General features: G+C 37.2%; 1 pseudogene; it reads left to right on the forward strand.

Annotated features, from left to right (window-relative positions):
- The window catches only part of LOC143037992 (cytochrome P450 2L1-like), a 39,277-nt pseudogene that overhangs the window by 4,484 nt on the left and 7,388 nt on the right, over window positions 1-27,405 (forward strand).

Here is a 27,405-nt window from a genome sequence, read left to right on the forward strand (position 1 = left end):
CTCTCATCCGGGAGGTTAATAACTGTCAATCACGAGTCCAACTTGTGATCCAAGACCATGGTGAATCACACACACACACACACACACACACACACACACACACACACACACACACACACACACACACACACACACACACACACACACACACACACACACACACACACACACACACACACATACATACACACATACACACGAGGGAGAAGGAGAATATAGTAAGTGACTTAGCACATAAAAAGAAGTGTATAATTATATTAGGGATGGAAGAGAAGTATGACTTAAACAGGACTACAAGAACTAAAGTGGAAAAAGAAAAAGTAAACAGTATATTAGAATTAATTCAGGAAGATGAACCTGAAATAGGGAAACAAATTGAAGAAATGTATAGGATAGGGAAATATAGTACAGATAAGACCAGACCAATTAAGATTAAAATCAGGTCACAAACGACAGCAGAGAATATCTTAGCAAAAACAGGGAAACTAGCAGACAGTGATCAATATAGGAAGGTATGGATAAAAAGAGAAGTGAATAAAGAGGAAAAAGAGGAGGAAAAAAAACGAAAAGGCAAGAAGCTAAGGAAAAAACGAGAGAATAACAGAGTCAGAAAAAGAGGAATTCTATTGGAAAGTAGTGAATATGAAAGTGAGGAAATGGACTATAACAGAGAAAAACAAAAGGGAAACAGTAAATACAATGGAAGTAGCAGAAAATCAAGAGTGTCTTAGACAAATATAGATGGTTTAATAACAGGCTTGAACGAACTGAATGATTATCTGAAGGAAAAAGAACCGGACATAATGGTAATTGTAGAGACAAAATTGAAAGGTCCACTACTACCCAACAGTGTAGGACATGGTGCATATAATTATTGGATTAGAAACAGAGAGACAAAACAAGGGGGTGGAGTTATGTTCCTGACTAAGAAGGATATAAACGTGAGGAATGTCACATATGGAAAGAATAAAGTAGAGATGATTATGATGGAAGTGGAAGACAGAGATAGGAAGAGCAGAAAGTTTGTAATAAACAGCCTAGTGGGAAAAGAGAGAACATAAAAGTATGTTAGAAGACACAAAGATAATATTAAATAAGATAATAGAAGATGGAGGAAGATTAGTTATAATGGGCGACTTTAATTGCAAAGAAGTCTGCTGGGAAGAGATGACAGTAAAGGGTGGTGACGACTCATGGGGAAATGTTCTATTTGAAATGATTATTGACCATACAATGACACAATGGATTCAAGAGAACACTAGGTATAGAAATGAAGAAGAACCATCGAGACTGGACCTAATAATCACATCAGAACCTGAAATAGTGGAAAAGATTGAATTTAAGACAACAATAAGTAAAACTGAATGAGGAAAAATACATGAAAAGAAATGAATAACATAGAAAAGGAAGATTGATGTATGAAAAAAAAAGAGAAAATAAGAGAATTCTTTCAAAAAGAAGACTGGGAAAGAATATGCAAAGAGGAAACAACAGTGGAAGAGAAATGGAATATTTTGAAAAGTATGTCCCAAGACAAAAGCAAGAAAAAGAATATGTAAAGTGCTGGTACAACAAAAGCTGTAGGGAGCTAAAAGACAAAAGAGACAAAGCTTGGACAAAATAGAAAAAAGACAAAAGACCTGAAAAATTGAAGATATATACTAATGAATATGAAATGAATATGTACAATTGTGCAGAGAAGAAAAGAGGAAATATGAAAAAGATGTCATAGAAAAATGTAAAGATCAACCAAAACTATTTTACAGATATGTAAACAACAAACTGAAAAACAAACAAGAATTAGAGAAACTACGACAAGGAGGAGTTGAATACACAGAGGAAATAGAAATGGCAGAAATTATGAACAATCATTATAAATCAGTGTTTACAAGGGAGAACATACAACCTAGTGATATTGAATGGGAGGAGAAAGTCTTCCCTATGAAAGAAATAGAAGTAACAAGGAATGAAATAATGAATCACTTGAGTAATCTCGATGTCAGAAAATCGCATGGACCAGATGAAATAGCAAACTGGGGTTTGAAAGAATGCAGGAATGAACTGGCAGACAAAATACATAGCATAATAAACAGTTCCTTGAAAGAAGGAAAAGTTCCAGAGGATTGGAGAAGAGCAAATATAGTACCTATATTACAACAGCAAAAATCTGTGAAAGAATTATCAAAAGTAGATGAGTAAGGTATTTAGGAAAAAAACAACAACAATGTGCTAAATCCAAGGCAATTTGGATTCAGACAAGGACGATCATGCGTCACAAACTTAATGTGTCTCCATTCAAGGCTAATAGATATAATACAAGAAAGAGATGGATGGGATGATTGTACATTTCTAGACCTAAAAAAAGCTTTTGACAAAATACTACATAAGAAGTTGCTCAAGAAATTAGAAACTGCAGGAGGAATACAAGGCAAACTGCTTAAATGGATGGAAGACTTTTTGCAAGAAAGAAAAATGAGAGTAGTGATAAGAGACAAACACTCTTATTGGGATGAAGTAATAAGTGGTGTTCCACAAGGAACAGTTCTGACCCCAATAATGTTTGCTATATACATTATTGACATGGATGAAGGAATTGAAAATTATATGAGCTTCTTTGCGGATGATGCAAAACTGTTGAAAAAAGTGAACATTGAAGATTATGAGTCGCTACAGAATGATATCAATAAAGTATGGGAATGGAGTAGGCAGTGGGAGATGGAATTCAATACTAAGAAGTGTAGTATAATGGAATTTGGAGAAAAAAAAAGGAATAGTAGGATCATATAAACTGGGAGAAGAAGGAATAAAAAAGTAGAAAATGAAAAGGACCTTGGAGTCATTATTATGAATATTGTATCACCTGAAAAACATATAAACAAGATTTTTGGAGAAACGTATAATTTAATAAGAACAACCAAAGTGGCATTTACGTACCTGGATGAAGAAATGGTGAAGAAAATACTAATCACTTTGATGAGACCAAGATTGGAATATGCAGCGAAAATGTGGTCACCAAGTACAAAAAAATGTATAACAAAACTTAAAAGAATACAAAGAGCAATTACAAAATTGGCACCAACACTCTCAAAACTATCATATGAAGAGAGACTAACAAAACTTGAGCTACAGACATTAGAGCAAAGAAGAGACAGAGGAGATTTGATAACTATTTATAGAATCATGAAAGGCTTAGAGACTATTGATAGAGAGGACCTAATAAAATGGGATGATAGAAATGCAAGAGGACATGGAAAGAAAATCAAGAAGGACCTTTATAGAAGAGATCTGTAAAAGAACAGCTTTCCCCATAGAGTAATAGACATTTGGAACAAGCTAGATGAGAAAGTAGTGTGTGCAAAAACAATACATGAATTTAAAAACAGTTTAGATAAAATGAGATATGCAGACGGGATCCCACGAGCATAGCTCCCCTTTCCATTAAATACAACTAGGTAAATACTAGGTAAATACACACACAAATTAAAAAAATATCTAGATACTACTTTTGCGTGGAGTCAAGAAAGGGAAATAAAATTCAATGCTAAGAAAATGCAAAGTACTGGAAATGGGCAATAGTGGCAAAAGGCCATCCTTAAACTATTGTTTGGGAAGCGAACACATTACAAAAAGCAAAGGAGGAGAAAGACTTGGGAGTGTTGATAAAAGACAACCTGTCACCAGACATATCAGCAGGGTTGTGGGAGACACATATGGACTACTGCAGAATATAAAAGAGGCTTTCCATTATATGGACGAAGAGATGATGAAAAAATTATCGACACCCTGATACATCCAAAACTGGAATATACGTCAGTAGTATGGACCCCACACAGTGTGAAAAATATATGCAAGGTTGAGTGAATACAAAGGGCAGCAACCAAACTGGTCCCCAACCTGGCAGATAAATCATATGATGAAAAACTAAAAGTAATGGGTTTACCAACTTTGAAAGATCGAAGAGAGAGGTCACATGATTACAATGGAATGATTTCCTGATTAAAGATGGGAGGGTTTTAAGAGGTCATGGAAGTAAATTAAGAAGACCACATGTCGAAATGTTAAGAAATACAGTTTTCCATATATATAAGTATGTGGAATAGTTTAGAAGGTGATTTAGCCCAAGCTCAAACAATACACGAGTTCAAATCTAAACATGACAGTTGGAAACCAAAGATATAAATCAATTTGGGACCGTACATAAATTTGAGTCTAAGTCCGAATATGTTAGAAAATTAGAGAATAGGAGACAGGACCCAACGAGCGTTGCTCCTTTGCTGTATACTACAATTGGGCAAATAAAGTGGGTGGAAAGAGGAAGAACTGGAGTCTTATTCCGAGTTTTATTCTTGACTAGTTTTGCTACAAGCTTTTTCAAAAGAGTATTACAAAAGGGCTAGAAGTGGCGTATATGTAAGCTTGCATACCTTTCCGAGTGCAAAGGAACTCGTCTGTTACAATGACAGAGGAATTATTTAAATTGTAGCGGAAATTAATAATAAATGAATCATTTGGCTAGAAAAATAGTATCACTAGAAAAGAAAAGAAATGATAATGGCAAAAGAAAAACAATGTAAGAATAAAATTGGTTTGAACTAAAACGAAAATGTGGCAAAGAAAGTGTGATATGTAGTCCGGAGGTCTGGTGCATGGTATGGATCGGACGTTTTTCCACTCATTGAGAGAATAAGTGGATGTGATTTTGCCCACTTTAAGTCTCCTGTCCTTTTGTTTGTGTTGTTGTAATTAGCTATATGTAGAGATTCGATGATTTTTTTTTGTCCTTGGGCCAAGATGGTGGATTTCTCCCAATCTGGTAAGTGTCCTATGTCTACGTGGTTTACGAGGGCGTTTGTCTTACGGTGTCTAATGTCCGCCTTGTGTTCCTTGAGTCTGTCAGTCCTCTGTATGTTTCTCCGAAGTATGCGCTGTCACATCCGTTGTAGGGAATTTTGTAAACTATGTTGGTGTCGCTGTGAGGTTCTGTGTTCTTCTTCCTAACAAAGTGTCCGATTTTCTTGCCTGTGTCGTTAGCATCTACTAGACCTGAAGGTCTAAGTATCCTACATAGTGTGCGGAAAAAGCCAGAATCTGGGACCAGGATGAAACGTAGGTCTGGTTTTTCTGTATTTGCTTTTCTATTTTTGATGTTGGTGGCTTTCCGGAGTGATGATCTGAGCATTTCTTCTCGGTATATGAAGCTTTTAATGGCTGCGGTGATGTAGTTCAACTCTTCTGCTAAATATACCTCATTACATATGCGGAGGGCTCTTAGATAGAATCCGATGACCACTCCTGATTTTGTCCGGTCGTCATGGGCGCTGAATAAGTGAATGTAGTCGTCTTTGTTGGTCGGCTTTCTGTATACCTTAAATGTAGCACTGTTACCTGACCTGATGATAACAGTGTCTAAGAAAGGTAGTTGTCCATTAATCTTTTCTTCTACGGTGAATTGTATTTTGTCGTCAATGTCATTGAGTTTTCTCTGTAAGTCATGAATGTCTGTTGTCTTTTGTGTGATGCAGAGGCAGTCGTTAACGTAGCGTTGGAGATGGTGTGACCTTTTTGAGCATTTCCATGTATAAGGAAGCTGACACAGCTCTTAACGGATATCCTATTGGAAGTCCTTCGTGTTGATGTTATTCTCTGTTGTTGAAGATGAAGTAACCGAATTTCGTGCATTTCTCAACCAGTTCCAAGTAGTCTCGCTTATTGAATGGAAGTTTAACGGAGTCGATTTGTTGAACTACCTCTGATGGCCTGAATGGCGCCTTTAATATTGACATTAATGTAGAGACTGATAATATCGAAGCTGATGAGTCATTTGTCCGTGAATTCTATATTGCTCAGTGTCTGTCGATCAGATCAGCGGAGTTCTTGAGGTGCGTGCTGCTGATCTTTCCTAGTGATGCTGAGAGAGGTTTAGCTAGTTATTTGTCTAACCTGTGTGGGGGAGTTCATATGCCTGAAGTGATAGGTCTAAGAGGAATGCCGGGTTTGTGAATTTTTGAGAGGCCTTTCACGGTTGGAGTAGATATTCTTCCAGGAGGTGGAGGAGCTTCTTTCCCCGTTCCGACTTCTTCAAGATCTTCCTTACGTCTCTATTGAACTTTTTAACTTCCTCTTTTGCTTTGACGTTCTGTTGGGTAGTGTAAGTATTGTGGTCACAGGGGTGTTCCATTTTGTTGATGTAGTCGGTTGTGCTAGTATGACAATCCCTTCGCCTTTGTCTGCTGTAGTTATGATGTTGTCGTTGTTTAGGAGCTCATTCAGGGCACGGATATATCTTCTAGGGATGGTCTTGTTGTTGCTTTTAGCTGCAATTGAGCAACACAGGAGAACCCCTGTTTAAAACCGGATTCTAGGTGACTATCCTTCCAATTGTAGTTTTTGCAGGTTGATATTGGTGCTGAACTTCAGACCTAATGCAAGGGCTTCCTTTTGTAAGTGGGTGAGGTGATAGGTTGATAGATTGTTGATTAAGTCTTGTCTTCCTATTTCTTTCCATTTGCTGTCGTTACACAGATGATCTAATTTCCTCTGGAGCTTCAAGGATTGGTCGTTGCTATTTTCCTCGAGAATAACTGTGAGGTGATGTGGAAGTTTAAGATTCTGTAGTTTGCTCCTGATATCCTCAGCTTCTTGTCTAAGAGTTTCTCTGGCTTCTTTTAGGTATTCACAAGCGGTGTTGCTGAAATGCTTGCGTGGATGATGGAGATGTTTCGGGGCTGATCTAGGTAGGACAAGTTCTTCCAGACAGTCCTTTAGAAACGTGTCTCTGTTGAGAATGCTAGCCAACTTCAACCTGAGAGCGAACTCGGACATCATGACGTCCTGACTTCCGGTGCACGACAGAATGTCGACTGCGACAAAATGTCGAAATTTCAGATATCGACGTGATTATGTACATAACATCACCGAAAAATGCAAACCTGTGTTTATGCCAAACAACAATAACTGAAATATCCACCAAAAAGCTTGGCGCCCTTTCCTAATTAACTTTCTTGACCGAATGATCAGTGAAATGCATATTTCGACATTATGTCACATTCCACCATTTGTCGTGTCGACATTTTGACCATTCGACATTCTGTCTTTCGACGTTCTGTCGTAGACACCCTGACTTCCTATCCCACCTTGTGACAAATGTCGAAATATTCTGACAAGTTGAAGTGGGTGGGAAGAGGACAGACAGGAGTCTTATTCCGAATTTTATTCTTGACTAGCTTCGCTACAGGTTTTTTCAAAAGAATATTGCTACAGGACTAGAAGTGGCGTATATACTTGGCGTGCATACTTTTCTGAGTGCAAAGGAACTCATATGTTGCAATGACAGAGGAATTATTTAAATTGTAGTGGAAATTAATAATAGATAAATAACAATGAGTTGAAAAACGTCCGATCCACACTATGCACCAGACCACTGGACTAAATCTCACACTTTTCTTGCCACATTTTTCGTTTTAGTTCAAAAAGATTTTATTCGTACATTATTTTTATTTTTCCATTATTGTTTATTTGATCCTCTAGTAGTTGTTAACGACACGGGCAAGAAAATCGGACACTTGGTTAGGAAGAACACAAAACCTCACAGCGACACCAACATAGTTTATAAAATTCACTGCAACGGATGTGATAGTGCATATTTCAGAGAAACATACAGAGGACTGACAGACTCAAGGAACACAAAGCGGACATTAGATACTACCGTGAGACAAACACCTTCGTAAACCACGTAGACATAGAAGGACACTTACCAGATTGGGAGAAATCCACCATCTTGCCTCCCCCCCCAAAAAAAAAAAAAAAAAAAAATCTCACAGACAAAAGATAGGAGACTTAAAGTGGGCAAAATCACATCCACTTGTGCTTTCAATGAGTGAAAAACGTCTAATCCATACCATGCACCAGACCTCCGGACTAAATATCACACATTCTTTGCCACATTTTTGTTTTAAGTTCAGACAAATTTTATTCTTACATTATTTTTCTTTTGTCATTATTTCTTTTCTTTTCTAGTGATGCTATTTTTATTGCCAAATTATTAGTTCATTATCAATTTCCGCTACAATTTAAATAATTCCTCTGTCATTGTAATATATGAGTTCCTTTGCACTCGGAAAGGTATGCAGGCGTACATATACGCCACTTCTAGCCCTGTAGAAATAATCATGAAAAAGCTTGTAGCGAAACTAGTCAAGAATAAAACTAGAGAAAAAAATAGTGGACGAAGCATGGGAGGTTAGGTTTAACCAATTAGCACTAGTTACCAAATAGTTGATAAACTGGAAGAACTAAAGAGGGAGAATCAAAACCTAACCAAAGAAATAGAAGAGTTAAAAAGACAGTTAAGAGAAGTAAAGGATGAGAATGAGGAATAATAAAGAGAATAAAGAGTCCATAGCATAAGAGGTAAGTGGTTGGAAAAAAGTACAAGAGAACAATAAAATTGAATTTAGAGGTATAGCGGAACAGCAGATGAAAGAACAAACTAAGGACACATTTATCAAAGTGATGAGGGAGAAGAATATAGTAAGGGACTTAGCGGATAGAAAGAAATGTAGAATTATATCAGGGATGGAAGAGAAGTACAATCCAAATAGGACTACAAGAATACAGGAGGAAAAGGAAAAAGTAAATAAGATATTAGAAGTAATTCAAGAAGAAATGTATAGACTAGGGAAATACAATACAGATAAGACCAGACCAATTAAGGTTAAATTCAGGTCACAAACGACAGCAGAGAATATCTTAGCAAAACATGGAAACTAGCAGACAGTGATCAATATAAACAGATATGGATAAAAAAAATGAATAAAAAAGAAAGAGAGGCTGAGAAAACAAAAAGACTAGAAGCTAAGGAAAAAACGAGAAAAGAACAGTCAGAAAAAGAGATTCTATTCTATTGGAGAGTAGTGAATATGAAAGTGAGGAAATGGTTCATAGCAGAGAAAAACAGAAGGGAAACAGAATTTACGATGGAAATAGCAGAAAATTAAAAGTGTCTTACACAAATATAGATGGCTTAATAATAGGCTTGAACAAACTGAATGATTACCTGAAGGAAAAAGAACCGGACATAATGGGATTTGTAGAGACAAAATTGAAAGGTCCACTACCACCCAACAGTGTAGGTCATGGTGCATATAAGTATTGGACTAGAAACAGAGATGATTATGATGGAAGTGGAGGACAAGGATGGGAAGAGCAGGAAGTTTGTAGTAAATTATATGCACCCTAAAACGGCTTCGTGGGAAGAGAAAGAACACAAAAACATGTTAGAAGACACAAGGATAACACTAAATATGATAATGAAAGATGGAGGAAGAATAGTTATAATGGGTGACTTTGATTGTAAAGAAATCTGGGAAGAGGTGACAGTGAAGGGTGGAGACGACCTATGCGGAAATGTACTACTTGATATGATTATTGAACATACAATGACGCAATGGATACAAGAGAATACTAGGTATAGAAATGAAGAAGAACCATCGAGACTGGACCTAATAATCACATCAGAACCCGAAATAGTGGACAAGATTGAATATAAGACACAAATAAAAGTGACCAAATATTGGTTGAACTGGAACTAAATGAGGAAAAAATACATGAAAAGAACGAACAATATAGAAAGGGTAGATTGATGTATGAAATTTTTTTTTGGATAAAATAAGATAATTATTTCAAAAAGCAGACTGGGAAAGAATACACAAAGAGGAAGCAACAGTAGAAGAGAAATAGAATATTTTGACAAAAAATTATAAAGGAGTGGAAAAGTATGTTCCAAGACAAAAGCAAGAAAAAGAATATGTAAAGTGTTGGTACAGCAAAAGATGTAGGGAGTTAAAAGACAAAAGGGATAAAGCTTGGATAAAATGGAAAAAAGACAAAAGACCTGAAAAATGGAAAATATATACTAGTTATAGAAATGAATATGTACAAGTGTGCAGAGAAGAAAAGAGAAAATACGAAAAAGATGTTATAGAAAAATGTAAAGATCAACCAAAACTATTTTACAGATTTGTAAACAACAAACTGAAAAACAAACAAACAAGAGTTAAAGAAACTACGACAAGGAGGAGTTGAATACACAGAGGAAATAGAAATGGCAGAAATTATGAACAATCATTATAAATCGGTGTTTACGAGCGAGAATATACAACCTAGAGGTATCGAGTGGGAGGAGAAAGTCCCCCATATGAAAGAGATAGAAGTAACAAGGAATGAAATAATGAATCACTTGAGTAATCTCGATGTCAGAAAATCGCATGGACCAGATGAAATAGCAAACTGGTTTTTGAGAGAACACAGGAATGAACTAACAGACAAAATACATAGTCTAATAAGCAATTCATTGAAAGAAGGAAAAGTTCCAGAAGATCGGAAAAGAGCAAATCTAGTACAAATATATAAAGGGGGAAACAAGGAAGACCCCACTAACTATAGACCAGTCTCTCTTTCAAGCACGACAGCTAGAATTTGTGAAAGAATGGTAAAAATTAAATGGGTAAGGCATTTGAAAAAAAAGTACTAAATCCAAGGCAATTTGGATTTAGGCAATGACGATCATGCCTCACAAACTTAATGAGTTTCTATTCAAGGCTAATAGATGTAATACAAGAAAGAGATGGATGGGCTGATTGTGGATTTCTAGATCTGAAAAAAGCTTTTGATAAGGTGCCACTTAAGAAGTTGCTATAGAAATTAGAAACTGCAGGAGGAATAGGCCTACAGGGCAAACTGCTGAAGTGGATGGAAGACTTCTTTTACAAAGGATTACAAAGGCGAAGCATGCTGACAGGAGACCTTTTGGTCCATATCTAGGTCTGATGCGAAAAAAAATCATATTAATAATAATAAATAAAAACTATAATAATGTAAATAACAAATAAAATACATAAATAAATGCATAGGTATAATTAAATAATAAACAAACCGGTAAATAGTAAATAATAATAAATTGACATATAACTAATAATAAATGAAAATCAGACAGACAAATGATAACAAAACAAAAACAAATAATATAAGATAAATTATAATCATTACAGCATCTTACTTAGGTACTTATCTAAATGATTCTTAAAGCTTCGAACTGAACTACATTGCACTACCTGTGCAGGAAGTTTATTCCATTCATTAACTACACGGTTGGCAAAGTTGTTTCTACCTACTTCCAAATTGAATCTATTTCCGGACAGTTTGAGACCCTCATTTCTTGTCTGATTCTCATTCAATGTGAAAATTTTGTCACTTTTGGTGTTGTCAATTCCCTTTAAAATCTTAAAGACCTGTATCAAGTCACCTCTGAGTCTACGCTTTTTTAGGGAAAAGAGATTCATGTGTTTTAGTCGATTTTCGTATGATTTATTTTTGATATTTGGAATAAGTTTTGTGGCTCGCCGTTGCACTTTTTCCAGTCTGTCAATGTCTTTAATGAGATTCGGTGACCATACGGAAACAGCATATTCCAAATGTGGACGAACTAACGATTTATATAGCTTGCATTATTCGTACACAGTGAATAATGCAAAAATATAAATAACAGATGACTCAATGGAAAACTCCTAGACCCTGCTGTGTCTTGTGACACTGCTTCTGACCCAGGGCAGTGGACAAGGTACAGGGATGACCCGTCATCCGGGAGGTGCTAAGATGAGAGGGAGGGTAGAGGGGTGTGGAGTGTATTCAGGGATGGAGTGGGTGGGATTGATTTTATGCCTTTTCCTTTTTGGCTACCTCCCTTGTAAGGGGGAAAAAGCCTTGGTATATGTATGTACTTACAATGGGTGCAAAAATCTATACAATCTAATTCCATGACTATGAACAATAGGTGAAATACTAACTACATTTCTCTAATTTGTGACAGAAGTGAATGGGCCAGTGCAATGAAAATATACATGCTGATGAACTACAAAAATAATGAATAGATTATACTTGAATCACTTCTCCATAAAAATATGCAGTTGAACAAACCAGAAGCATCTTGCTTACATTCCTTTACCTACAACTACAAACAATCACGGTAGTGTGAAGTTAGTCAAGAATGATATGGGTGCTTATGAGAAAATGGCTCTTAATACCAAGGAAACAGTCCTGATCTAGTAAAAATAATTTTCGATATTAAAATGTGTGAAATTAATGTCCAGTTTTCCTACAACTTTCATGATTAGCATTCAATTCATGTTTCTACAAGTGCCACCAATTTCATTACATGTCAACAGGGAAGAAAAAGATGAAAGAAAAATGAGAGTGGCGATAAGAGACAAACATTCTAATTGGGATGAAGTGATTAGTGGAGTTCCACAAGGAACAGTTCTGGCCCCAATAATGTTTGCTATATATATTAATATGGATAAGGGAATTGAAAGTTATATGACTTTCTTTGTGGATGATGGAAAATTGATGAAAAAGTGAACACTGAAGAAGATTGTGAGTCGCTACAGATCTCAATAAAGTATGGGAATGGAGTAGGAAGTGGGAGATGGAATTCAATATTAAGAGGTGTAGTATAATGGAATTTGGAAGAAGCAAAAAAAAAAAAAAAAAAGAATAGTGGGATCATATAAATTGGGAGGAGAAGAAATTGAAAAAGTAGAAAATGAGAAGGACCTGGGAGTCATTATTATGAATAATATGTCCCCTGAGAAACATATAAAAAAAATTGGAGAAACGTATAATTTAATAAGAACAATTAAAGTGGCATTTACATACCTGGACGAAGAAATGGTGAAGAAAATACTAGTCACTTTGATAAGACCAAGATTAGAGTATGCAGCGACGACGTGGTGACCAAGTACAAAAAAATGTATAACAAAACTGGAAAGAATACAAAGAGCAATTACGAAATTGACACCAACACTTTCAGAACTATCATATGAAGAGAGATTGCAAAACTTTAGCTACAGACATTAGAGCAAAGAAGAGAGAGAGGAGACTTGATGACTATTTATAGAACCATGAAAGGCATAGAAACTATTGATAGAGAGGATCTAATAAAATGGGATAGTAGAAATACAAGAGGACACGGGAAGAAAATCAAGAAAGACAGTTATAGAAGAGACCTGAAAAAGAACAGCTTTCCCCACAAGGTAATATACGTTTGGAAGAAGTTAGATGAGAAAGTGGTGTGTGCAAAAACAATACACGAATTTAAAAACAGTTTAGATAAAACGAGATATGAAGACGGGACACCACGAGCATAGCTCCCGTTCCCGTAAAATACAACTAAGTAAATACACACACACGTATGTATGCTTGTACGTGCGCATGTACATACATAATACTTGCATGCATACATATATATGCATGCAAGCACACATGTATGAAAGGTCCAATGCCTAGTCACTTTTAGGGCCTGGAAACTTCACAAATACCACAAGCCGGTACTGTCCCCATTGAGCACAAAGATAGTGTGTGTATGTTTTTGTGTTAGATATCTACAACAATCTTTTTTTTCTTCTGTGACATCAGGGCCTTGGGGTCTTCCACTGATTGGCAGCTTAGGCTATCTCTCAGTTCCGATGGAGTCTGACATCAAGAAGCTGAACAAAAAGTATGGTGACATATTCATGTAAGTATGATTACCTCTAGTTTTGAGATACCAGCAAGTCGGCACATCTTCATCCAAATGTTCAGATTTGATATTTTTTCTTTCTTTACATTTTTTTTGGAGGGGGGGGTGAGGGAGGGTGATTTGGGAGGTTTGTTCCCACAGCAACGTCTCTATCCTAAGTATAGTCTCAAGTTATTCGAGCAGAGGAGGCCACAGATGAACAAGACGGGACTTACTTTCGTTGATGTAGGAGTCACTGTAAACACACTGTACCTAAGCTATAAGTACCTCCAATAAAATTCATGACGAACCAAAAGCGTCAATAAAAACAAACATGCAAACACTAATACATGAAACATCAATAAATCTTCTCCTCCTTGCACATATCACACGCCAGCGTAAATTCAGACTAGGGGTCATGATGCATTTGGAGATCTCAAATGATAATGTTAGTTAAACTAAGAAAATCACAAGAGACGGGAGGATATTGATATTTGCAGATCCAACGCTAAGTAATTATCATCAATATTCGCCTAGTCTTTCATAACTTTGTGTCTAGAGTTTGACTGGTGGTGGAATTCAATGAGGAAAACCACCAGATACCCGTGACAAACTGTCATGTCCAAGTGACAAATTGTATGTCCTCGGCTTTTCCTAACTTTACCTCACCATTTGCCATCCTTCTAAGCTCCCGACCACTCGACATCCATAGGGATGTGTGGTTAAGTGCAAATACACTGTTTTTCTATTGGGAGTTTATTACGTAGGTCTACACACAAGTATGGCAGAAAATGATCTCTCAAGCGGATGCTAGGGAGGCCTAGCCTTGGGCATGAGCACGCTCTGCCGATCCCTTTTGTGATACACTGTTGCCAGGCGGAGAAAAGACCAGGCAAAACAATACAGACAACACATCTAGATATATACATAAGAATATACAGAAACAAGAGAACAATTACATATAATGAGGAATATGCATGCAAAATGGTTAAGGGTAACATTATACTAAATACCTTAATGCTATGGCACGTAAAATTGGCATAGACGCATACGCCTGTAGCGTACGCCTAATGACGTATATATAATCGGTTATATAATTGTGTATAGGGCACTTATATAATGTAATGACTACATAGGCTTACTTATACAAAACATTTACAATAAATATATGTTGATATTAAGTACTCATGTATAACAAAAAAGTATTACATATACAATAAATATATACAATAATTAAGTAAATAAAGGAATCACTACATATGTAATAGCTGGCATTAAAGTTCCATTGTTGCCAATAATAAGTGATGGTAAGAAGAGGTTAAGAAAACTCTTACATTGTCACCAATGTATAGATTTGTAGTTTGTTAATTCTTTCTTGCTAATTAACAAACTACAAATCTATATATTGGTAACATGACTCACCGGTGAAAATAATCTCTGGGCAAGAAAGGCATGGCAAGTATATTGCACATTAGTCAAAGACAAGGGGTGACTATTGGCTACATACATATAAGTATATTCATCACAGAGGTTCCTCCATTGTCTTACCTATGTCACCTTTCCACCTTTCCTTTCACTGGCAATCTTCCAACTCGCGAAAATTCTATTAATTTTTACTCTTTCCGTCTTCATTTCCAAGGATCCGTATCGGGACATCTATCAATGTGTTTGTGTGCAATTACGAAATTGCTAAGGATCTCTGCTCCAAGTTAGAATTCACAGACAGACCAACATGGCCAATTTACAATTTCATGGGAAACGGAGAGAACCTGGGTAAGTTTACTGGTGCACGCAGATCTCTCTTCTTTGAATGCGATTGTCTCAAATTGATTTTAATATTCTAGCCCTAAAACCAAAATGTAATATACATACACGCAGATATACCAAAATACCCTTTCCCCGTTATAAGGGAGGTTACCGAGTCAAAGAATACACCCATCCTACACAGATCTCACCCCATGACGAAATATATACTTTGTCCCTCCCATGTGAACACATCGTGGGTGAAGGGTCATCTCTGTTCCCTGCCACACATCTAGGGTTAAAGGCAATACAGCAAGACAGCACTTTCACAGAAGGGCCCGACAGGTACAGCTGGTTTACCCCACAGCTTCACCATGTGGCGAGTAAATGATGCAATCTGAATATATATATATATATATATATATATATATATATATATATATATAATATATATATATATATATATATATATATATATATATATATATATATATATACTATAATATATTTTTTGTCCCATAATTTTTTCGAGTGGTTAAGGGGCGGGGTCACCACTCGAAAAGTTTACAGAGAAAGAAAATCTCTTCCGATCGAGTCATTTACTCATTCATTTACAACCATTCTCAATTCACTTTTGTCTTTTGCACTCTCTCTTCGTTCAGCAAACATTCCTCTAGCATCCAATGGTCCCTTTACCCCATCTCTTCATATCATTCTTGGTCTTTCCTTCAAATTCACTCCATCCACTTTTGCTCTCTGAAGTATTTTAGAGAGCTTCTCTTCACTTGTTCTCTCTGCTTCCCAAACATTTCTCTGCACTTACCATCCACTCTCAATTTTCATTCTACCAAATAGTTGTCTAACAGTGCAGTGACTTCTCCCCTGAATACGTTCAAGTCCAGAATCCATCCAATCCCCCTTTTTGGACATCGCTATATAATTAATTAGTCCATTAACGTATTAAACTACCCTCCTACTCACCACTAAAACACTGTATTCGATATATAATTTCTCATTCAAGACACCTCTCTAACATCTTTCCACTATAATTCCTTCCTGCCACCCTGTACATTCCAACTATACCATCTGTCACTTTATCTCCTACTCTAACATTGAGATTGCCCAGCACCAGTACATTTACATTTCTCCCAAAATTCTTTACACACTCGCATAAATCAATCCAAAACGCTTCCTTTTCTTTCTCACTTTTCTCACTACCAGGATCATATCCGCTCATAAATTTTCCACCGAGGTCTCACCTTTATCCATATTATTCTTGATGACATTTTTCTCCATTCCTTCATGCACTGACTTGTCTAATCATTTACATACTGTGCCATTCCTTTATTCTCTCGCTCTCTCGTAACTCCTGACACTATTTCACTTTTTTCTTTCATTTTTGTTTCATTCGACGCTAACACATCCATCTTTATTTTCACAAACCTTTGCCAGTTTCTTCCCTTTTGCACTCATTCATACCACATCCACACTCATCCTATGACCGAATTACTTGGGTTCTGGTTGGAGTCCTCTCAGACCCTCTTATGCTTTGACATTTCGTTGGAAAAAAAAAAAAAAAAAAAAAAAAAAAAAATCAGGTCCCTAGTCCTCTCACTCCTTCCCATTTAGTTGCCTATGACACGCATACGGCAATGCTAGATTGGGATTAGAGAAGTAAGAGGTAGTTACAGAAGTAGTAAAAATAGGTCCTGTGGGACAAGCTAGAGGAGGGACAGTAAGAGTAGAATTTTTTGTTCATCATTCCTTTACGAGTAAATATTTCATTCTGACATAGACGAATGTTGTGCTACTCTGATCCATAGGGGTGTCTTAAGACAGTTCCTAAGTACTCACTGCATGTCACCGTACAGCGAACACCCCAGAGCAGGGTTGTGGTAAACACATATGGTATAACTGTGACTATGACTTGTTCAATAATATTCTTTTTTCTATCAAAGGACTTAAAGGGAGCCACGGACTGGTGTGGTAGACAGGTCGGCGATTCACCCTTCGACACCTCCGTCAGTTGGGTTTGGGGAAGTCCTGGATGTCGGACGCCATCCAGTTCGAGGCTCTGGAAATGGCCAAGGGTTTCGAAGCTCAGGCCGGTGGGCTCGGAGAACTTGGGTTGTTCATCAATGTTTCTGTGGTTAACGTCATCTGGCAACTAACTGCAAGTAACTCCTTACTCGGTGATTTTGCGGTGATCAGATCCTAACTTTAAGAATTAACAAAGATCGTCCACGCGCAGGATGAGGTAAAGCTTTATGAATGACGTCACGCTATATGAGTAACATCACGCCTTATGAGTGATGTCATGCCTCATGAGTGACGTCATGTTTTATGAGTGACGTCACATTACCATTTTCACCTATGAATTCACAGAACATCTGAGGGTTACGTAACATTGTGTGAAGTTTGACATTTTTAGTAAAACACATACTTTATATATATCTATTTCAGGTATGTCGAGCAAACGAAGATAGTGGAAATTGTAAGAAGTCATTATCATTGCATGTTCCTTTTTCTTGCACAGTAACAAGTAGCACAGTAACACAACAATATCCTGTATAAATCGTACGCACGCGCGCGTGTGTGTTTATGTGCCTTTGTATTACCTTGTTGGATGCACCTTTTAACGGGGTTTTATGGAAGCTCAACTTTTATCTCGTGGACTAAGAAAGTCCTAACGTCAGACCCAGGAGAGACTCACGATGGTGAGCGCCCTCAGTAGTTTGTGGTTTACCATTGACAAACCCTTCAAGAAGACACCATTCAATCCCCATGAGTGACACCAAGGACATAATGTCAGATTGTCTTGCTAGAGATGTTACAACTCTCATGCCTCGAATCTAAAACCCGGTCACTCGCAATGGAAGAGGTTGTGACACACGTCTCTACTTCCAGATCAACGATTCGACATCAAAGATGAACGTTCGATAAAGTTTCATAAGCTCGAATTGGAGTGGCAAGAGGGTTTCGGCCTCATCATCATCCCCAGTTTCTTCCCCTGGCTCTCCTGGATCTTTCCCGGTTGGATCAAAAACAAGATATTCGGTCCATGGCCAACATCCGGGACCAGATAGGTAACTACTTGATGGTGAGCCAAACAACCAAATTTTTTGTTTTCATTCAAATTTCTATATTGGAACCTGTAAGATTTTTGTGGCGTTCCATAAGCAGAACGACCTTGCCTGACGTTGAGCCAGTATGAAAACTTTTAAGGCGTCATCAGAATAAAGGGTAAGAATTATCACAGGCTCCGTTTACAAAATTTAGTTAATATTAATATCAACACTAAGATCACTGCTTCTTGTTCTCTTTTCTTTCAAAAAGTTTGGCAAAACTGAATAGATGCAGCCAAGAACTGATGAATAAACAAAGGTATTTTTGTTTGAAATGATCTTTCCTCTCTGGCCTCTAAAAAACTTGTTTATTAGAAATCTTTCAAAGCTGAATAAATCGTTTTATGTGACCCAGGATAAAATCTTTATAGACAACGAATAAACCCATTGAGGAGGTGAAGGGCTTTCGTCTCTAGCTATTTGTTTACTCATTTATCTTTATATTTTTATTTTTACTATTATCATTATTACCATTAGTATTTTTTGGGCCAGCTCTGCTTCGTTAGCTCCCCTAGTGGCTTGTATTTTCTTTATTTTTTTAAAATTTTGGTGACATTTGAGAACAGATTACGCATACTGACCATTCCCTACTTTTCAGGAAGTCATTGAGGAACATAGGATGAGCCTAGACCGTGCTAACCCACGTGACTTCATTGATAACTACCTAATCGAAATTGAGTCTAGCAAAGATAACCCTGACACCATCTACACCGGTTTGTAATGATTCAGTTTCACGTCACAAACTCCTCCTATCAGGAGATTAGGACAGTGGCCCCTATAGGGGAGTTTGTAGCCTAGAATTTGATGAACCATGTCCTTGGTCCAACTTGCTGGTGGTAGGGTTCGAACTACCATCACTTTGATCTCCGCTGCAAGTAGTGATGCTCTAGATTATTCGGTTTGCAGTTTGAAGAAAATAATCTGTGGTCTGGTTTTCTACAGGAAGTTCCGCTCCCTTGTTATGGAATTCTAAATTAGGAATAAGAGGCATCGAGAGAATGGTCCTTGGCACAACATAATGATACAGAATTTACACAGGATTGAAGAGAGTTAGATATCTTAACTCGTTTTCGTGTTTAACAGAGTAAAGGGGTTGAATTGTATTGATAAATGAAATGGTCTTAACAATGACTTCTTTAGAATCTTTTTGTTTTTAGGGACATGAATGGGAAATAGAAAGACCAGGGGGGTGAGAAGAGAGAGGTAATAGCTGAATATACAATTAAAGCAGTGGGAAGCACAAAAAGCTGTTACTTGCTCTTACTCCAGTGGATCACGGGCTGCGTGTTGACCCTTCTCCATTGTTGACGATCTTGTGCCAATTCCATCTAGTCAACCACTTCCTCGTATCTCTTCCGTATCCCCTCCTCTCTAATGGCACCAATCCATCTTGATCTTGGTAAACCTTTCGGTTGTCTCCCTTCAAACGATCCCAGTATGTGTCTTCTTGGTGTTCTCTCTTCTTTCAATCTTGCAACATTTGTAGCCCATCGCATCTAGTTTCTTATGATTATACTGTATCTATGATTTTTGTCTGTTGGGTGATTTCCTTCAGTTCTAGATTTTTTTCCCAGGGCTGACAATGTGATTGTATATCCTTGATTTGGTGACTCTTGATATATTTTTTCATAATGGGTAAAAGACTATAATGACATGTATTTGTTGATGTTATCCTGCTTATTATTTATTTTTCTATTTCATTTTTATGTAACTGTTGTATCAAGATATTTAAAGCTTTTATTTTTTTATCATTCTAATTCTTCTTCATTATTTATCATTGCATGTGTAATCATTTCCAATACTATATTGAATAGAAATGTTGATAGAACACATCACTTATTCCATTGTCTAACAAAGCTTTCTGACAATTTTCCTTCAACTCTAACTTTACTATATTTCTTCTAGGGCACATTTATACCAGATTTATAATTTCATCTGGGATCCCAAACTGTTTAAAGCTGTTAAGGATTTCAAAGTCATCACAGGAAATTTTCTCGCAAATAACACTGGAAACTTAATTGCTAACTGAAAAGAAGGGTATATACTGGACTAAGTGTATTAGATATATATTGGATGTTAAACAATATAACTTACATCTAGAAGGCTACATATGAAAAAGGGAACTGAAAAAGTCAAGATCGAGAGGAGTTTGGCAAGGTGATATGGTTTCATCTAAACTATTTACAACTTACTTAAAAGGGATATCTAAAATATTCAACCGGGAGGGGAAAGTTTGGAGTCTAATGGAAAATATTTCAATCACCTTTGATTTGCTGATGACATTATTCTCATCTCAAGCAGAAGAAGACTTGTATGATATACTTAGCAAATGTCTAAAAACATGAAGGTGAGTAAGAGTAAAATCAAAGTAATGTTCAAATCGGAAGTTCAGAGTAAATCAGTTGTAGTAGATGGCTAGAATCTTAAAGTTGAAGAGTATAACTGTTTAGGTCAGATGAACTAAGGAACATAAAAACTAAATACAAAAGTTCATCATAATCAATGTATGATGTCAGGTATGATCTACAGGTATGTAATTTGGAAATTGATGAAGGGAATGGAGATAAAATTAATGCATGCATAGAAAGAAATTGAGATATCAAAGTTAAAATGAAAAAGATTGGGGAAATGAGAAAAGAACGGAGGTGGAATTGGGTAGGGAACTTTGCCAAAAGTTGAGTGTGTTACTGACAAGCCAGTGCAAGATGGGAAGAGTCGAATTGGGAGATCAGACAGAAGGTGAAGAAAAGACAAATATATTTTTTCTGGGGTGACGTGGCAGAGGTTGACTCAGATGTAAGACTCATGGAAGAATTTTGGATAATTTTTTATTGAGCAACAAACTACGAATGATTGAATGGTGATAAGACTGACACAAAAGTAGGTGAAATATGAGATTTAAAGGATTACAAAGGCGGAGCATGCCGACAGGAGACCTTTTGATCCATATCTAGGTCGGATACGAAAAAAAATCATATCAATAATAAAATAATAAATAAAAACTATAATAATGTAAATAACAAATAAAATAAATAAATGCATAGGTATAGTTAAATAATAAACAAACAGGTAAATAGTAAATAATAATAAATTGACATGTAACAAATGAAAATCAGACAGACAAATGATAAAAAAAACACAATAATATAAGATAAATTATAATCATTACAGCATTTTACTTAGGTATTTATTTAAATGATTCTTAAAGCTTCGAACTGAACTACATTGCACTACCTGTGCAGGAAGTTTATTCCATTTAATAACTACACGGTTGGCAAAGTTGTTTCTACCTACTTCCAAATTGAATCTATTTCCGGACAGTTTGAGACCATTGTTTCTTGTCTGATTCTCATTCAATGTGAAAATTTTGTCACTTTTGATGTTGTCAATTCCCTTTAAAATCTTAAAGACCTGTATCAAGTCACCTCTGAGTCTACGCTTTTTTAGGGAAAAGAGATTCATGTGTTTTAGTCGATTTTCGTATGATTTATTTTTGATATTTGGAATAAGTTTTGTGGCTCGCCGTTGTACTTTTTCCAGTCTGTCAATGTCTTTAATGAGATTCGGTGACCATACGGAAACAGCATATTCCAAATGTGGACGAACTAACGATTTATATAGCTTGTTAATGAGTGATGGACTTTTTGAAATCAAAAGATCGCGCAATCAGTCCTAGAATCTTATTTGCTTTCTCAGAGGCTGAAATACACTGCTTGGATGATTTGAGGTCGTTACTGATAATTACGCCGAGATCTTTTTCACTATCCACTTTTGTTAACGAATTTCCAAATAACTTGTAATCGTACTTACTGTTATTTTTACCTATGTGCATTGCCTTGCATTTACTTGTGTTGAATTTCATTAGCCACTTTTCAGACCATTGCTGTAATTGATCTAAATCTTCTTGAATATCTAATTGGTTTGAGTGATCATTTGCCACTCCACACAGTTTTGTATCATCAGCAAATTTGGAAACAGTAGATTTTAGTCCATGGTCTATATCATTTATATATACTATGAATAGAAGTGGCCCAAGAACGGAACCCTGAGGAACTCCACTTGTAACGCTTTTCCATCTAGAAGTTTTTCCATTTAAAACAACTCTCTATTTTCGACCATTCAACCAATTACTAGTCCAACATAATAGGCTACCACTTATTCCGTGTAAAGCTAATTTAGTAAGTAACCTTTCGTGTGGGACGGTATCAAAAGCTTTTGCAAAGTCTAGATATATTAAATCTATATTGTTTCTTTTGTCATAATTCGAGATAACTGTGTTGTAGAATTCGAGTAAGTCACGCAAGAACGTTTTCGTCTGGAACCATGCTGGCTACCATTTATCAAACGGTTACTTTCTAAATGATGTTCGATAGCATCTCTGATGATAGTTTCCATTATCTTTCATACGATTGAAGTCAAACTTATAGGCCTATAGTTATTTGGCTTCTTTTTGTCACCTTTTTTGAATATGGAAGTAACGTTAGATAGCTTCCATTCTCTTGGGACATCTCCGGATATGATGAATTTCTTGAAAATAATTTCTAATGGAACAACAATCTCATTTTTCATTTCCTTTAAGATTCTTGGATGCCAACCGTCAGGCCCTGGTGTTTAACTTTGAGTTTGTCTATACACTTTTTAATTTTTTCTTTTGTTATATTTACCGTAGTAAGTTTACCCCAGACTTTTGACAGGTTTCAGTTTGGAATTCACTTTGAGGTGTTTCGTTTACGAATACCGAGCTAAAATAATTGTTTAAGATATTACACATTCCTTCATTTGAATATTCAAGTTGACCGTCAGCAGATAATAGTGGACCAATGTGATTCCTAACAACCTTTTTATCTAATGTAACTATAGAATTCTTTGGGATTCTCTTTGGATTTATCAGCGATGTTCATTTCGTATTGTCGTTTTCTTTTTCTGTATTGATACATAACTTTCATAGTCATTAGATGCACCCGAGCACTTATATTTCTTATAAGCCTGTCTCTTTTTAGCAATACTTTTTTCAGTTTCTTTGTCGAGCCACTTTGGGCGAGCCTGATTTGGGGGACGTCTGTCCTTAAAAGGAATGTAAGTTTGAATCATCTTAGTGAGCGTATTTTGAAATATTTCCCACATCTGATCTACAGGTCTTTCGTTTAATTTCGCCTCCCAATCTGTAAGCTGAAGCTCCTGACGTAGTCCTATGAACTGAGCTTTACTGAAATCGGGTATTTTAGAAACACAAGTATCTATTCTAAAATTGTTTAGGAGTTTGAATCTAACTAAGTTGTGATCGCTATTTGCAACAGATTCACCGACTTCTACATCAGTTACCATGCTTTCGCGGCTAGTGATCAAAGGATCGATTTAAGACTGTCTTTACTGAACTCATGTGCTGTTGCACTCACTTTATCTACTGAGACACATTTCAAAACTTTGCAATTCACTTAGTTAAACCGGTTGTACTTAAATGTTGTATATAAATTCCAGAATAACTTATTAGCATATATCAATAGAATCATGTAGCATTATTATTTAATCTAATAATGATAAAATATTGGACGTAGTCCTCAAGTGTTTTGTTACGTTGATGGTATTTGTATTTGCCAAGTGTTATTGTTTTCATCTCTTCACACCTAGAAAAGAATCTGAAGTCGACGATTTGGGATTTGTTTGATGCCGGGAGTGATACGGTGTCGACGACCATCCGCTGGATTCTCCTCTACATGGCCCGGTATCCCGAGGTCCAGAAGAAGGTGCAGATGGAAATCGACGAAGTTGTTCCCTGTGGGGAACAACCATCATGGGAGGACAAGAAGAGGCAAGGACCTTACTTAGATAATTTTCTTTTGTATTGTTGATGATGATTCGGTTTAACGTCGTGAACTCCCCTTATCAGGAGGCTAGGCTGGTGTCCCTTATATAGGACTTTGAAGTGTGGAATTTCCTGAACCATGCCCTATGTCCAACTCGCTCTTGGTGGGGTTCTTTTATATTGTTACATTATTTATTTTCTGAGGAGGGACCAGTAATGGGTACCTGCATGTAATGGTCCTGCGAGATGGATAGCGAAATTCGCATTTTCAAAACCCGTCAACCTTCACAATTCCACCAGGAGGTCCAGCCCTGAGGAGCTGACACTCTGTCTCTGAACTCTTTTAACTTTAATTATATTTCTGTCACTTTATCCTATATGGAAAATTGGCCACCTTCGACTGCTCTCCTCTCCCTAAAACTAAGCACTGGTGAAATAGAAACAGTTTCACACTGATACAACACAGACAACAGTCCAATTTTTTTTTCCATAGATATCTGTGGAGGGTTCCGAGGGCATTTGACAGCCACTGTGAGGATCTGTTTTTTCCATTTAGTGAAACTCGAGACAACAATTGACTAACTGATTGATTGTTTTATTAGTTTTGTTTCAACTTCCTGTTTTGGCTGCAGGATGCCCTATACAGAAGCAACTATCAATGAAGTTCTCAGAGCTGTTTCCCTGGTGTCTCTTGGGCTCCATCATTGCGTGACCAGGGAGAATACGATTTGCGGTTACAGGATCCCAAAGGTGAGACGAAATGCAGACTTATAAGTGTTCCAACTTAAAATACATGTATACTAATTAATGTGGGAAATGGGATCATTGGTAAGAGTACTATAACCAAAATATTTTACCACTGTATTAGGGCTCATTCGAATTATATCAATACCAAGTAACTATTTGAAAAGGTGAATCTCTAAAGATAAGTTTAATGTAGATGTTCACCTGTCATAGGATTTCCTCGTTAAAGTTAAATAGCTGGTTTAGAACTCTTACATTTTATCTAATTGCGGGTTTTTCACCACTTCCCTTTTTCACAAAGACTCTTACTCCAGTGTCTATATTTTTATTCATTACTAGGTTAGAATGAACAACTCTCAGCTTTGTTTTCCACTTTCTCTTGTAGAATGCTTCACACAGAAATACCCATGCCCAAAAAAGTTTACTTTTTATTCAAACTCTCAAATACATTGAGTCCTCCTTATACGGTAATTCTTTATCCGGTAAATCCACAGTTACGGTATTTGGTAATTACTACCCTCAATTCTATTTACATACATACATACATACATACATACATACATACATACATACATACATACATATACCAAAGGCTTTTTCCCCCTTACAGGGGGGTAGCCAAAAAGAAAAAGGCATAGAAAATCACTCCCACCCATTTCATTTCCCATATATTCCACTCTAATCCACCCTCCTCCCTCCCTCCCATCTTGGCACCTCCTGGATGACGGGTCAACCCTGCATCCTGTCCACTGCCCTGGGTCAGAAGCAGTGTCGCAAGACAGCACATCCACAGCAAGGCCGTTTCATAAATTCGGCGACCCCCCTCTCCGTCCCCTCATGCAGGAAAGGAGAAGACGGGGAGAAATCCCTTCGGGCTGCGTCAAATTTTTTCTCATACATACTTCCTCACCCCCCATCCCCCACCCACTCCCTCTCATGCATCACAGCCTCATCTATACACAACCCTTCTCTATTCACCCCTATCTTCTGTCCTCTCCCGTCCTTCCTCTACAGACATTCCTCTCTTTTGTAAAGTCCCTTTCACCCCATCCATCCATCTCATCTTAGGATGTCCCCTCATATTCATTCCTTCCACCTCTGCCTTCCACATTGCTTTTACTAATATTTCTTCACTCATTCTTTCCATGTCCCCAAACCATCCTAATACTCTTTCATCAACCCTATCTCCCAGCTCCCTTTTCACCCCTGTTCTCCTCCTCACCTCCTAATAGTAACCCCTATCATACTTCTCAGACATTTCATCACAAACACATTCAAACTCATTTTCTCTTCCTCTTTCATGTTTCATGTTTCTGCCCCGTACATTGCTGTTGGCACAATCACTCCTTCATATAACCTCCTCTTAGTATCCATTCCTAGATGTCTATATCTCATTACACTTTTTATTCCACCAAGGCATTTACTCGCTTCTCTCAATCTACATTCTACCTCCACCCCCACTTCTCCCTTTCCTGTCACATTCGCACACAAGTAGCTGAAACTATCCACTTCCTCCAGTTTCTCACTCTTAATGCTCACTTGCAGCCTACTGTCACTCTCTCCCCTTGTACATTTCATCACCCTACTTTTACCCACATTTATCTTCAGCTTCCTTCTGTCACACAGCTAACAGCATAGTGTCGTCAATAAACAACAGCTGGCTCACCCCCCATTTTTCTCCATTTTCTTTAATCATCTCCAACCCCTGACCCACCACCCTTGCATTCACCTCTCGCACCACCCCATCTATGTAAAGATTGAACAGCCAGGGCGACATAACACACCCCTGACGAGGTCCCACCTTTACCTCAAACCATTCACTCTCTCCATTTCTAATCCTAACGCAAGCTCTACTACTCTCATAAAAACTCTCGACTGTTCTTAACAGCTTTCCTCCTATCCCATTTATCTGCAGTACCTCCCACAGTGCCTTCCTGTCTACCCTGTCGTAAGCCTTTTCCAGATCCATAAAAGCCCAAAAAACATCCTTACCTTTTCCTATAGCTTTCTCACATATGTCTTACCACAAAAATCTGAACTACACATCCCCTACCTGACCTAAAATCACACTGTTCCTCACCAATTACTCCCTCTGTTCCTCTCCTAATCCTCTCAATCAAGACCCTCCCATAAGCCTTCCCAACTACACTCAACAAGCTGAACCCTCTGTAACTACTACACTCACACTTGTCCCTTTTTCCTTTGTAAAGCGGAACTATACAGGCACTCCTCCAGTCCTCCGGCACTCTACCCTTTCTTAAACAAACATTTAATAACCTCACCAGCCAGTCCACCATAACTGTACCTCCTTTCTTCAGACATTCTGCATGGCATCCATCCAACCTAGGTGCTTTACCTGCTTTCATTATCTTAAGAGCTGCTTTCACTTCATCCTTCCTTATTTCTCCTCCATTTTCCTCACTCATCACTCTCATTTT

This window comes from Oratosquilla oratoria, chromosome 2 (assembly GCF_046742065.1).
Source record: "Oratosquilla oratoria isolate Oo_2021 chromosome 2, ASM4674206v1, whole genome shotgun sequence".
In the NCBI taxonomy this organism is placed as follows: Eukaryota; Metazoa; Arthropoda; class Malacostraca; order Stomatopoda; family Squillidae; genus Oratosquilla; species Oratosquilla oratoria.